Source organism: Passer domesticus, chromosome 9, assembly GCF_036417665.1.
Source record: "Passer domesticus isolate bPasDom1 chromosome 9, bPasDom1.hap1, whole genome shotgun sequence".
Classification (NCBI taxonomy): Eukaryota; Metazoa; Chordata; class Aves; order Passeriformes; family Passeridae; genus Passer; species Passer domesticus.
In genome coordinates, this window is record NC_087482.1 from 17,074,663 (window position 1) to 17,085,765 (window position 11,103).

General features: G+C 51.4%; 1 long non-coding RNA gene across 1 annotated transcript; it reads right to left on the reverse strand.

Moving 5' to 3' along the window:
- Positions 1–7,751: 7,751 nt before the first annotated feature.
- Positions 7,752–10,795, reverse strand: LOC135307256 (uncharacterized). Its single transcript, XR_010367966.1, has 3 exons — positions 10,624–10,795; positions 9,030–9,412; positions 7,752–8,503 (listed from the first exon to the last, which is right to left on the reverse strand). It is a non-coding gene; the product is annotated as an uncharacterized LOC135307256 (long non-coding RNA).
- Positions 10,796–11,103: the final 308 nt, after the last annotated feature.

The following is an 11,103-nucleotide window of genomic DNA, read 5'->3' on the forward strand; positions in this document are numbered from 1 at the left end:
TTAAGGTCCTCCGAGAGGGAGGAACAAACCTAGAGGAGACAGGAAGTCCCTGGAGGCATCCAAACAGATGGACAGGATCGGGAGTGACCTGGAGAGACAACGTGGTGGGTGCATTTCCCTCATGCTTCCCCTGGGACTCAGCAGCCGGGGGCTTTGGCTGCACATCTGGACACGCCGTGCCTGGCACAGTGGGAAGGGATCCATGGCAGCCTCGCTGCCCCACTGCTGCTGCTGCTGCTTTCATGCCCTGCAGGGCTGTTTCCCAGCCTGGCCTGGCTGCAGCTTCTGCCCAGCTCCTGCAGGAAGGCATTTGGCATCAGCTGACTGGCTGCCCAAACTGCACCATGGGCCATGCCCACCCCGAGATCCCCTGCAATTTCCCTGTCTCTGAGCACATCTGGAGGGGCAGCTCTTTGGAGGAGGGAGGGCCCTGGAGCGGCCCCAATAACCTGGTCTTTCTCCTGGATCTTATCCATTACTGAGACAAGCATTGCCTCCTGAAGATGACACATTCCCACTGGGGAAGAGCCACACTTGATCCAGCATTGCCTTCTCCTTTCTGCAGACATGGAACGAGAGCCTGTGCTGAAGGCTGAGTTTCCCGGAGGAAGCGGTGGCTCTATGGCAGCCTCTGCCTCAGGAAGGGAGGCGCTGCCAGGCACAGGCCCAGGAGGTAATTGCTGTGCCTCTGGGCCTGAGCCCTGCTAAGGCTTCAGCTGCCCTCTCTGCTGCTTGGCAGTGCAGGCACACAGCATTACCTGACCCCCTTGCAGTGCTCGGTTCCCTATACAAGGGGATCCCAGCACAGCATGGAACAGTTCCCATCTGTGCTCCTTTCTAGACTGGGAACGTGACTTCCATCACTGGGAAACACTGTTAAAGCACAGTTTAAGGATGTTGGAGCTTGGTGATGGTAGGTTTTCAGCAACTCTTTGCTAACAGAGCAATCATTGTCCAAGTGTAATCATTGTCCAGAGTAATATTCCTCTGTCATTTCCCTTAAGATCCTCTGAAGTTTGATGGATTCTGGAAATCCTGGCCTCCAAATTTCTACTCTTGTACCCAACAGTGATCCCACAGGATTGCTGTCAGTGGGAGGAAGGAGCATTTAGCTGTCCATCTTCCTCCTGTGGGCAATGTCACTGTGTTTTTCCATGTGCTTTTTTGCAGCCAGGGAGAGGGCAGAGAGGGAAGGGGTCGGGCCCAGGGCTGTGCCCCGGGGCTGAGCCTTTGGCAGCTCTTTTGCCTGTCCCAGGGAGCCTGAGCTACTCCTGCTGCCACTTTCAAGCCCTGGCCCTGCCCGTGTCTGGGTTTAGAGCTGCTGGCAGCTCCAGGGAGTCTTTTCTGCCCCGACTGCCCTGCAAGGGGCTCCTTCCATGCCAGTGTGGGGCCACTGCAGGCACGTGCTCCCCCTGCCCCTGCTCCTGAGTGGGAGGCAGAGCTGAGGGAGTGCCTTGGAGGGCACCAGTCACCCAGGTGCCCTTACTGCCACTCGGGCCTGAAGGAGAATCTTCAACAGTGTCACAGGAGCTGTTGTGTCCGTCCTTTGCAGGTGAACCTGATGATGAAGACGATCCTGATGACGAAGATAATACTTTTGATGAAGACGATCTGAATTCCCAACCTGTACCCATTACTGAGCCTCTGGGAGATGCTGAGGGTAGGTCAAGGCCTTTCCCCCTGGGAGAGCTGCCAGCTCAGAGCCCAAAGCTTGGCCAGGGGGGCAGCGCTGCAGGTGCCAGCACAGAACCAGGCACGTGTGTGCCCTTGCGCTGCGCGATCCCCTCACTGCTCCTGTGGCTCAGGGGTGCCCGTGCAGATCAGCAGAGATGACAGAAGCTCTGTGGCTGTTGTGTTACAGATGTGTCTGCAGGGAGGACTTTGGTGGATGTTGCACACAAGCCCCGCTCCCATCGCAGGGGTGAGTAGTGTGTCCCTGCTGACCCCACAGGCTGGGACTTCGTTTTGTGAGATCCATTCCTGGGAAATGGAACTCTGTTTCTCTTAAGGTCCTCCAAGAAGGAAGAAGAAACCTACAGGAGCTCGTAAGTCCCTGGACCATTCCAAACATCTGGAACAAAAACGGAGTGGTGTGGACAGCCAGAGTGGTGGATGCATTGCTCTCATGCTTCCCCTGGGACTCAGCAGCCGGGGGCTTTGGCTGCACATCTGGACATGCCGTGCCCGGCACAGCGGGAAGGCATCCATGCACCACAGGCCATGCCCAGCCTAAGATCCCCTGCCATTTCCCAGTCCCTGAGCACATCTGGAGGGGCCGCTCTTTGCAGGAGAGAGGGCCCTGGAGCAGCTCCAAAATCCTGGCCATTTTCCTTGTCCTTATCCATTTCTTTGACAAGTGTTACCTGGAAGAGAAGGGCACAGCATAGAGGAATTACGGCATGCAGGCTCAGGGGGTTTGGGTACTGAGCAGTCCTGTGCCAAGGGGCAGCAAAGTGCCTGCAGGCCCCAGCTCTGGAGGAAACAGGGAGTGAGGACGTCCTGCCCGTATCCACCACGCTGCATTTCAGCAGTGCAGCACAGCATGGGCTCACGCTCCCCATTGCTCCCACAGATGCAGCCGAGACCTCAACACATTCTGACTACACTTGGAAAAGCATGATAAGAGTGGTCTCCTGGGGAACACCTTGTTTGATTAAGTTGATGGTCATTGTGGCTGGTGCAGCACTGTGCCTGCTTTTGTGCTCTGCTGGAATCTGGTATTGCTGGATGAGAAAATGGTGAGTGTTTTGCGATTCTCTGCCTCAAGCAGCTTCCTTTAAAGGCTGCTCATAGTCAGGTAATATTCCCAGAGAGTTTGCAGTGGAGCTGTGGCCAGTCCCTGGTTCTCCAAATAACTCTGCTGAGGGTTCTGCTGCTGCCCAGTGCTTCCATTGGCCTCTCAATTGCTGGGCCATGTCCTGGGGGCCCCGCTGGGGCTGCAGCCCGTGCTGGCTCCCACTGAGGCTGCCTGGCCAAGAGCAGCCCCAGGGGCACAGGGCAGAGGCAGAGGGAGGTGGGGAGGAGAAAGAGCAGGGCCGAGGTTGCCCTTGAAAGGCAGAGGCGATCTGGGGCCCACTCCTGGCCAGGGACCCTGCCCAGAGCCGTCCCTGCTGGCCGTGGCCTTGAGGGGCAGCTGTCCAGCTGGGCCCAGCTGTGCCAGCAGCTCCAGCCGTGCTGGGGAGCCTTGCCAGCTCTGGGCCCTGCTGTGCACGAGGGTCCCTGTGTGCCACTGGCAGCTGGGGCCTCAGCCACCTCCTCTCTTCACAGGTGCTCCTGTGCATGTTCAGAAGACGCACCTAAAAACAGAGGCAATGAGAACCTGAAACTTTATCCCAGTTCTTCACTTCTGCCCCTGTCTGCCTTGCCATGGCTGCATCCCCGCCATGAGGCCATCCCAAAACCCACCCCTCCTCAACGAGACCCTCTCCCCCTGAGTCCCCTGGTCTTGTTCCCCGGCCAGGAATGAAGGTGGGCAGCCCTTGTCTGCCAGGGCAGAGCTTGTCCCATATTTTATGTTTAAATAAAGAATTAGAGTTTTCGCAGCTATGTGCATGTGGTAGCAGCAGCAAAGCCCACCCGGCAAAAGCACTGGCTGAGCTCCATGCCCAGGAGCAGCCGTGGATGGCCACGGTGTGAGCAGGCAGGAGCCAGGCAGGGGCTGCTGTGCCCAGTGGCGGGGCCCCGAGGGGATGAGGGAGCCCATGCTGAGCGTCCCTGGGCTAAGGGCACATTTCCTTGTGGGGGATCATCTGGGCCTGGACCTGAAGAGGCACACTGGGATATTTTGGAGTCCCTGTTGAGGGGTGCAGGGAATCCTTATGAGGCACAAAGGAGTATTGTTGGCCTCTCCTAAGGTGTGCAGGGATCCCTCATGTGTTGGGCAGCAGGGTTAAATTTGAGGGGGTTTTTTACTCTTCTCAGCACGGCATTGGGACATTTGGCCGAGGTTTTGCCAAGCTGGGAGAAAGCCTCTTGCAAAGGCTTGGGCCCAGCCTGTGGGCACAGCGGGCGGGCGCAGCCCATCCCCTGGGCCAGTCCGGGCTGCTCAGGCCGGGCCGGGCCGGGCCAGGCTCGGGCCCCGGCAGGGAAGGGCCGCGGCCCTGGGCTCTGCTGAGGCTGCTGAGCTCCGGCCTGCCCTGTGCTGCAGCCCAACACATTGACAGCCATGGCCGTGCCCTGGGCCACCGCAGGCACCCGGGGCTACAGCTGAGGCCGCGCCTTCTCCCACTGAAGGGAGGCTGGCTCTGTTCCCTCGGAGGGCACAGCTTAGCTCCCAGCACCTTTGTGAACCTGCCTGCTGGGCAAGTGCTGGGGGGCAGAGAGTTCCAACCCTTCTCACTGGGAATTGTGTCTGGTGGTGTAGGGATTTTAAATTTTTTTTCCTTCTAAATTTGTGTCATGGGAGAGGGTTAAGTTTGCTTGCTCTCAGTAGGGCGCTTTTCTTCTTGGCAGTCAGTGGAGCTTCAATGCAGCCAGGGTTGAAGGAGGATCTCTGGCTGCTTGGGCAGTGGTTGTGGGACACCTTGGCTTCATCCTTCCTTTGGCTGTGATTTGCACTGGTGCTTGTGCAGGCATTTTAGACTAAGTGGCTTCAGTTCGTTCCTCTTGCCTCCAAAAACCGAGAATAAACCTCTTTAACCTCTTTAGTATTAAGAGGCCGGCCTTACTTTCTTGACTTGCTGGATGCACAGGCCATAGGCATCACAGGGCCTTCTTGGTGGGGTCTTCAGATACCCTGGTGGTCACTGAAGAAGGAAGCTGATTTTTCTGGGAAAAAGATTGTTTCCCATGTATGGAAAAGAATAACCTGTCACTTCCCTATCCCTTTCTCTGTAAAGTGATACAAGCATGTGCATTCATCTATCTCTGTCTGCCTTATCTATCTATCTATCTATCTATCTATCTATCTATCTATCTTACTAATCTATTGTGGTGTTGCATTTTATTCAAATTGTATGCTCTGTCTCGAAAATGTACCTCTTGAAAATATATGGTTTATTCCAAGCTGTGTTCCTCCTCTGAAGTCCCATGAATCTGCAATCCCATTGACCCAAATCTTATTTCGCACCCACTTTGAATTTCCCTCTTAAGCTGTGCGAGGAAAACCAGATTCTCTCATGGCCCATCTCTCCCCTAGGCTCGCCCTCTCTCCCCCTCCCTTTCCCTTTCCCCCTTCTCCCTCTGAAACCATGTTACTCCTGGGGCTGGGTCCCCCAATAAACCCTCATCTAATCAGCACCCTCAGAAGCCGTGTGGAGTCTCCTTGCGTCCCTGCTGCTGCCAGCGAACTCACAGCCCAGGGGGCCCTCCGGGGACTCCCGGGGAGCTCCCCTCAAAGGAACTTCTACAATCTATGAAATATTTCCATGCATGATATTTTGTTTATTCGTACATTATGACACATCTCTTGAGAGCTGGAAAAGAATACCATCCATCTTTGATATAACAAAGCTTGGGTGGAGGAGCAAACCTGAACTGTGATTTCCTTCTTGCTAGACATATGCTGGCTTGTTTAGATTGACTTTGAACTGAAATCCTGCAAAGCTGGATAATGACTGGTGGCCATCGCTCTGATATCCTTGAAAGCCCTTTATGGATTTTAATTTTTTTCATCTATGATGGCTGGTAAATACCTTTCTTCCTTAAGCTATGTGCAGGCAATATTGGAGGTAGAAACTACCATAACACGGCATATTTTAGATACTTGAAAATTTTCTTGTGAAATTTTATGGCAGTATCTCCTGCCTCAAAACTAAAGCAGCAGGTCAGCTACTGAACATAACTTACTGCATAGCTGCAGCTCATGTTTCTACAGTGGAAGTGGCTTTTTGTTCTTCTGCATGGGTATGAAACACTACCAATTGAAAGGCTGCTTACAGAGCAAAGAGCCTTTTTTAGGGTAGCCTGGACTTTGGGATGCTGGTAGCTGTTAGATCAATACCCAGCAAACTACCTAAATTAGTTTTTGTGACTACTCCCTCGTGATTTTGGCCTGGCTTCTTTAGGAGATTCAATTTTCATTTAGAAATGGCACAGTGGAGCCAGTGCTGCCTCCGGACAGGTGGAGCTGGGACAAATGGCTCATTGATTTTGATCTCAACAAAAAGCCACCTGAGCTCCTCATGACAGCAACCCCACGGACTGGTAACGGATCCATTAAAACTAACTCATCACAGAGCTTTTAACTTGAGTCTCTGACATATGGTGCTTGTTCAGTTCTGCCATGGAGGAAGGGAGTTTGAAGACAAAGAGGTTTAGCAAGGAGATCCATGTACAACAAAAGTGCTTCTATTTCAGCAAATGAAGTATCTTAGGATGTAAACCCTAATCCATACTCCAGTCTTATTCCTCCATTACCCAAATTCTTGGTCTTAATTCCTTTGTCAGTAGGAAAATATGACAGGGAAGTGTAGATCCTCCTTTCCTTCTTCAGCTGGACAGCTTGTAACCTTGTCTTCTCCCACAGACAGGAGCAGACAAACGGGAATCTTGTGATGAAACCATACTTGGGCAAGTTTGCCCTGTGTTTGTTTTTGCCCTGAAGTAACTGAGATTCACTGGAGTATTTACAAGCCATAAATGATGGATTTATTGGGGTTGCTAGAATCTTTCATATTTTATGACTTTTCTGCTGCACAAGAGCCTGGCACTTGCAGAACTCTTGCCCCATGCACTTCTCCAGTGCTTCTTGCACAGAATCTTTGGGAAGCACTCAGGAAAAGCACCATGTTCATGTGTGGTTTGTGGAGCCCACAGGACAGGGAAATGTCTTTGCAGTGGGCACTGCCTTTTATTCCAAGGTGTAGAAGGATTCTTGGCTGAACAAGGCCATGATATTCCCCTTTGGGAATTGGACAGCCCTGGTCTGCAGATTACAGAGTTACTCTGAAAACCATGTACCGTCCTCAAACAGGAACAAGATAGACCATGTACTGTCCTCAAATAGATGCAACAAGGAAGAATGAGCATTGTGCCAGGATGAAACCAAATGGGCCAAGCACATCGTGGGAGCTGCTCATTTGGCACACCTTAGCTAAAGATGCTTATAGCGTGACAACCAATCAGTAATTAAGATGTATGTGTGAATGTAGCTACTTAACCAATGAGCATTAAGCATTAGTGGCAGGAGACAGTGTATAGAGGAGGATAACTATGCCAAAGTTGCTTAATAAAGGAGGATGACATGTAGCCACATTGGCTGTGAGTGTCGTTACTCAGCCGACTCTCCGTGGGACCCTCCTCACCAAGGAATTGTCTTTGCTGTGGGCACTGGCTGTTATTCCAACACCTGTGTCATTTATTCTACTGGAATCCTTGTGAGAAAGGTTGTTCTTCACCACCGAGATTTTTAGTTGACATTTTTGATCTCAAACAGCCCAAAGTTTTCCATCTCTCAGGTTTGTGATGCTGGTTTTTCCTTTCCAGTCTGTTGTTGGCCAAGGAAGATGCTGCTTAGATTCTGCAGGCCCCCATACATGGGTACTGTTATAGGTAAAAATCGATCCAGCCAATTCAATAAAAATAAAATATAAATTTATTCACAACCGATATACAGTCCCGACAGCCAACAATCAAGGACAGCACCGACCCCGGGATGGAAGCTGGGTGAACACAGATCCGCCTTCTATCACACCCAATCCCCCCTGTTCACCAATGCCGCTTGGCAGAATCCATTCTTATACTCTTTTTCTAGCCCGTGGCAGAGTCCCTTTGTCTTCCCTCAGGGTTCTTCACATTCATGGTGCCTCTATTCTCCGTCCTGTGCTGGACAGAACCTTGTCCGGGAACTGATGTGTATCCACTCTTCGGTTACCGGAATCCCGTATGCAGATGTATGTCCTTGATGGTCCCCTCTGTCTAAGATGAACATCTCCATGGGCCATCATCGCTGGGCCTCCTCCTGTTCACACCAGTGAGAACGACAATCTCCTGTGCCGGCTGGGTTCACTTCCTATGTTAATGACACTCCTCCTACCCGACTGCCAGCTGCGGTTTCCTCAGCCTGTGAAGCAATCCCCTCTTCCCTTGCTACTGTGATTTCAAGGCTTGATATTTTATTCTTTTATATATATATATTTGTGTTCTATCAGTATGAATTACCATAATATACATAACAGGTACCAAGCTGAAAGTTCTCCAGTGCTCCACAGCAGCCCAGTTATCCACAGGAGGGCCAAGAGCAGCTCCAGAAGCTCCAAGGGATTCTAACAGATGAATTTCTGTCCCTCAGGAAGGCAGGGTAGGTCTGAAGTAAAGGGTCTGACCCTGCACCCACATTTGCATGGCAGCAGCTGTCCCACTCTTTATGGAAGGCACATAACATGTGCCACTCTTAATTCAGCACTGGCTTAGTCAGTCTTATAAAGCTCTTATACAAAAACCAGACTGGTCAAAAAATTATTTGTATTTTAGTTGGTTGGGGTGTTTTTGGCTTTTTTTTTTCTTGGTCTTTGCTTTGGTGCTCAGAGATCATGATGTAAAAGAGATTTTCTTTTCAACTTGTCTGTGAGTGTGCAAGGGGCAAGAAAAGATGATCAGTGTTTCACCAGCTGGTTAATGAGCTCTAAAAGTAATTGTGCTGTCCCTAATCAGGGGGTGGGGGCACTGCTAACAGCCTGGATTGTCCCCACCTGTGTTCCCCTCCTTACCAAAGTGCTGTGTAGATCCAGAGCCTTGTACCTTGGCCTGATGGTGCAAAAATCCTCCCAACATCCCTCAGATTGCAAAAATAAAGGCTTTGTTCTCATTAAGATGAAAAGCTGTATGGGTGGCCTGCAGCTAATGTTCTTTTGTTGCCTGGACCCCAGTCAGTGCTCACATCTAAATGACTGACCAGCCCCAAGCTGCTCTTAAGACTGATTTGATCAAAGGCACTGAAGCTCTGTTGAGTGCAAATTCTCCAGGAAAACAAGCACAGGAACTTGGATAATGTTGGTGGTAAAAGCATATTACAGAATGGTACCAATTCTAGCCTTTATTTTGCCTTCTTTTGCTGCCATGCATCAAACTGTGTCAGACTCATCACTGACCTGGGTTCTTCCAGGATGGGGTGTGCAAGAATGATCCCTCAGCTCATGTGTGGACCTGGTGTGCACCAGGCCAGAGAGGTGACTGCTGTCATCCATAGCCAGCCCCTGTCTGCCAAGAGAACAGGGAGCTGCAGCTCTGAGGAACTCAGGGGTTAGGCAGCAAACAGCCCAAATGCCTAGTTTATATCAGTTACTGGTCAGGACGATTTACTGCGGAGAAATTTTTATCGTCCTACCCACAGCTGGAAAAAAAGAACCCTGGCAGTTTGCTTTAGCTGTGAAGAGACTCTCTTCAACAGGTTCCAGCTCTGCTGCTTGTTTCAATTAAAAGCAGAGCCAAACTCTTCTGTTGGTCACATCAAACCAACATAAGTATCAGGAGTCTGTGAAAGACATAAGAGCGTCAACATTATTTTATTTTATAATACTTACAGTCTTCTAATTCAGCCATGGGATAATTAGGCCATCACTGACTATATCAAATAACTGGAAAAAGCACTGGAAAAGAAGTTTTATTACAACTGAGTTTTAAATCCAATGAATGAATTTCATAACAACAACTATCTAGCAAGGATACAGTAATTTAAACATCTCAAAGCTCTTTGATAATGGAGCCCTGAACCCCAGTCATGTGCAGTGCAGCCTCAGCTCTCCCTTTGAGGCCAGAGAACTCAGGACTGGGATGAGCCTTCACCCAAAAGCGGCTCCAAGACTGATTGGGAATCAATCCAGAGCAGGGCTCACACAAAGAGCAAAGTCTCAAGGCCAAAGCCGAACCTTCATCACGTTGGATTTGTTTTAACACAGATCTGGAGCAAATTTTGCTTCACTGCAACACCACTGTTACCATGAAATTTTACACAAGCTACTAAAAAAGCACTGTCCTGTTCTGTCATGAGCTGTGCTGCCCAAATGATGTACAGAAGTTTCTCTGCCTCTGCCATGTGCTCTTGGCCAGGCAGCCTCAGTGGGAGCTGATGTTAAAGGAAAGGGCACATGAGTGAGCTCTTGGCACATGGACCTCGATTATTTTGTCAGGAAATGCACACAGAGCATTTGCCTCCAGCATGCTGTAGAATCTTCAAACTGTCATTCACCAGCTTTCTGATATAAGCAATGTCACAACCCCAAAGCAGAAGGGAGCACAGACCAGACCCATTTCCATGGTGTGCTGGGATCCCCCTGTGTCTTGGGGAAGTGGGCACTGCAAGGGGGTTGGGTAAGGCCTTGGCTGCCAGATGTCAGTGGACAAGGCCAAAGCTGCACAGGGGCCTGGGGAGCTCTGGGTAAGCTCTGGTCACTCTCCACCCTCTTTCCCTGCCCTGGGCAACATCCCTGGAGTGGTGGCTGGAGCATCCCCAGGCCCGTGGGGGCTCTCTCTCTCCCACAGAGGAAACCCTCCCCAAAGCCCTGGGTAAAACCATCTCCAGCACTTCCCGGGGAGCAGGGAGCACTGCGGGAGGCCAGAGTAGCTTCCCCAGGCAGGTGCTGTCGGGGTGCCTGCAGCACCAAAAGCGTCTCCGCTTCGGGCAGCCTTGACAACTCCCCCAGCCCAGCAGACGCCTGAGCCCGGATGGAGTAATGACAGCCTCACCAGACAGACGAGGGCACTCTTGGCTTGGCAGATCCAGCAGGGTTTGTTTAGGGAAGATCCAGGGCTCCAGGTGGGGTGAGGGTGAGGAGAACAAACAGGAGCACAAGCTCTGATGAAGGGAACCAGGGGCCAAGAGCGAGCAGCAGGGGATGGGCCAGGGTATATCACTGGGGGAAGGTAGGAGGGGTCAGGGTACAAATCATCAATGGGGAAGGGAGTCAGGGGAGGAGTTGAAATGGGGTGACTGGGGGTCCACCAATGGGGGAGCAGAGTGGGGGTGGTTTCCCAGGGAAAGCCAGCAGGGGGAGAGGGGGCACAGAACTCTCTAGAACAGGGAACAAACAGCAGTTGAATGACAACAGCACATTAACAACCAGAGACTCCTGGGGATTTGTGCCAGTCTCTCACTCTAACTAAACAGCACTGTCCTCCCAGGGCATTCCAGCCCCATCATTCCCATGACTGTCTCCCACAGAGCGC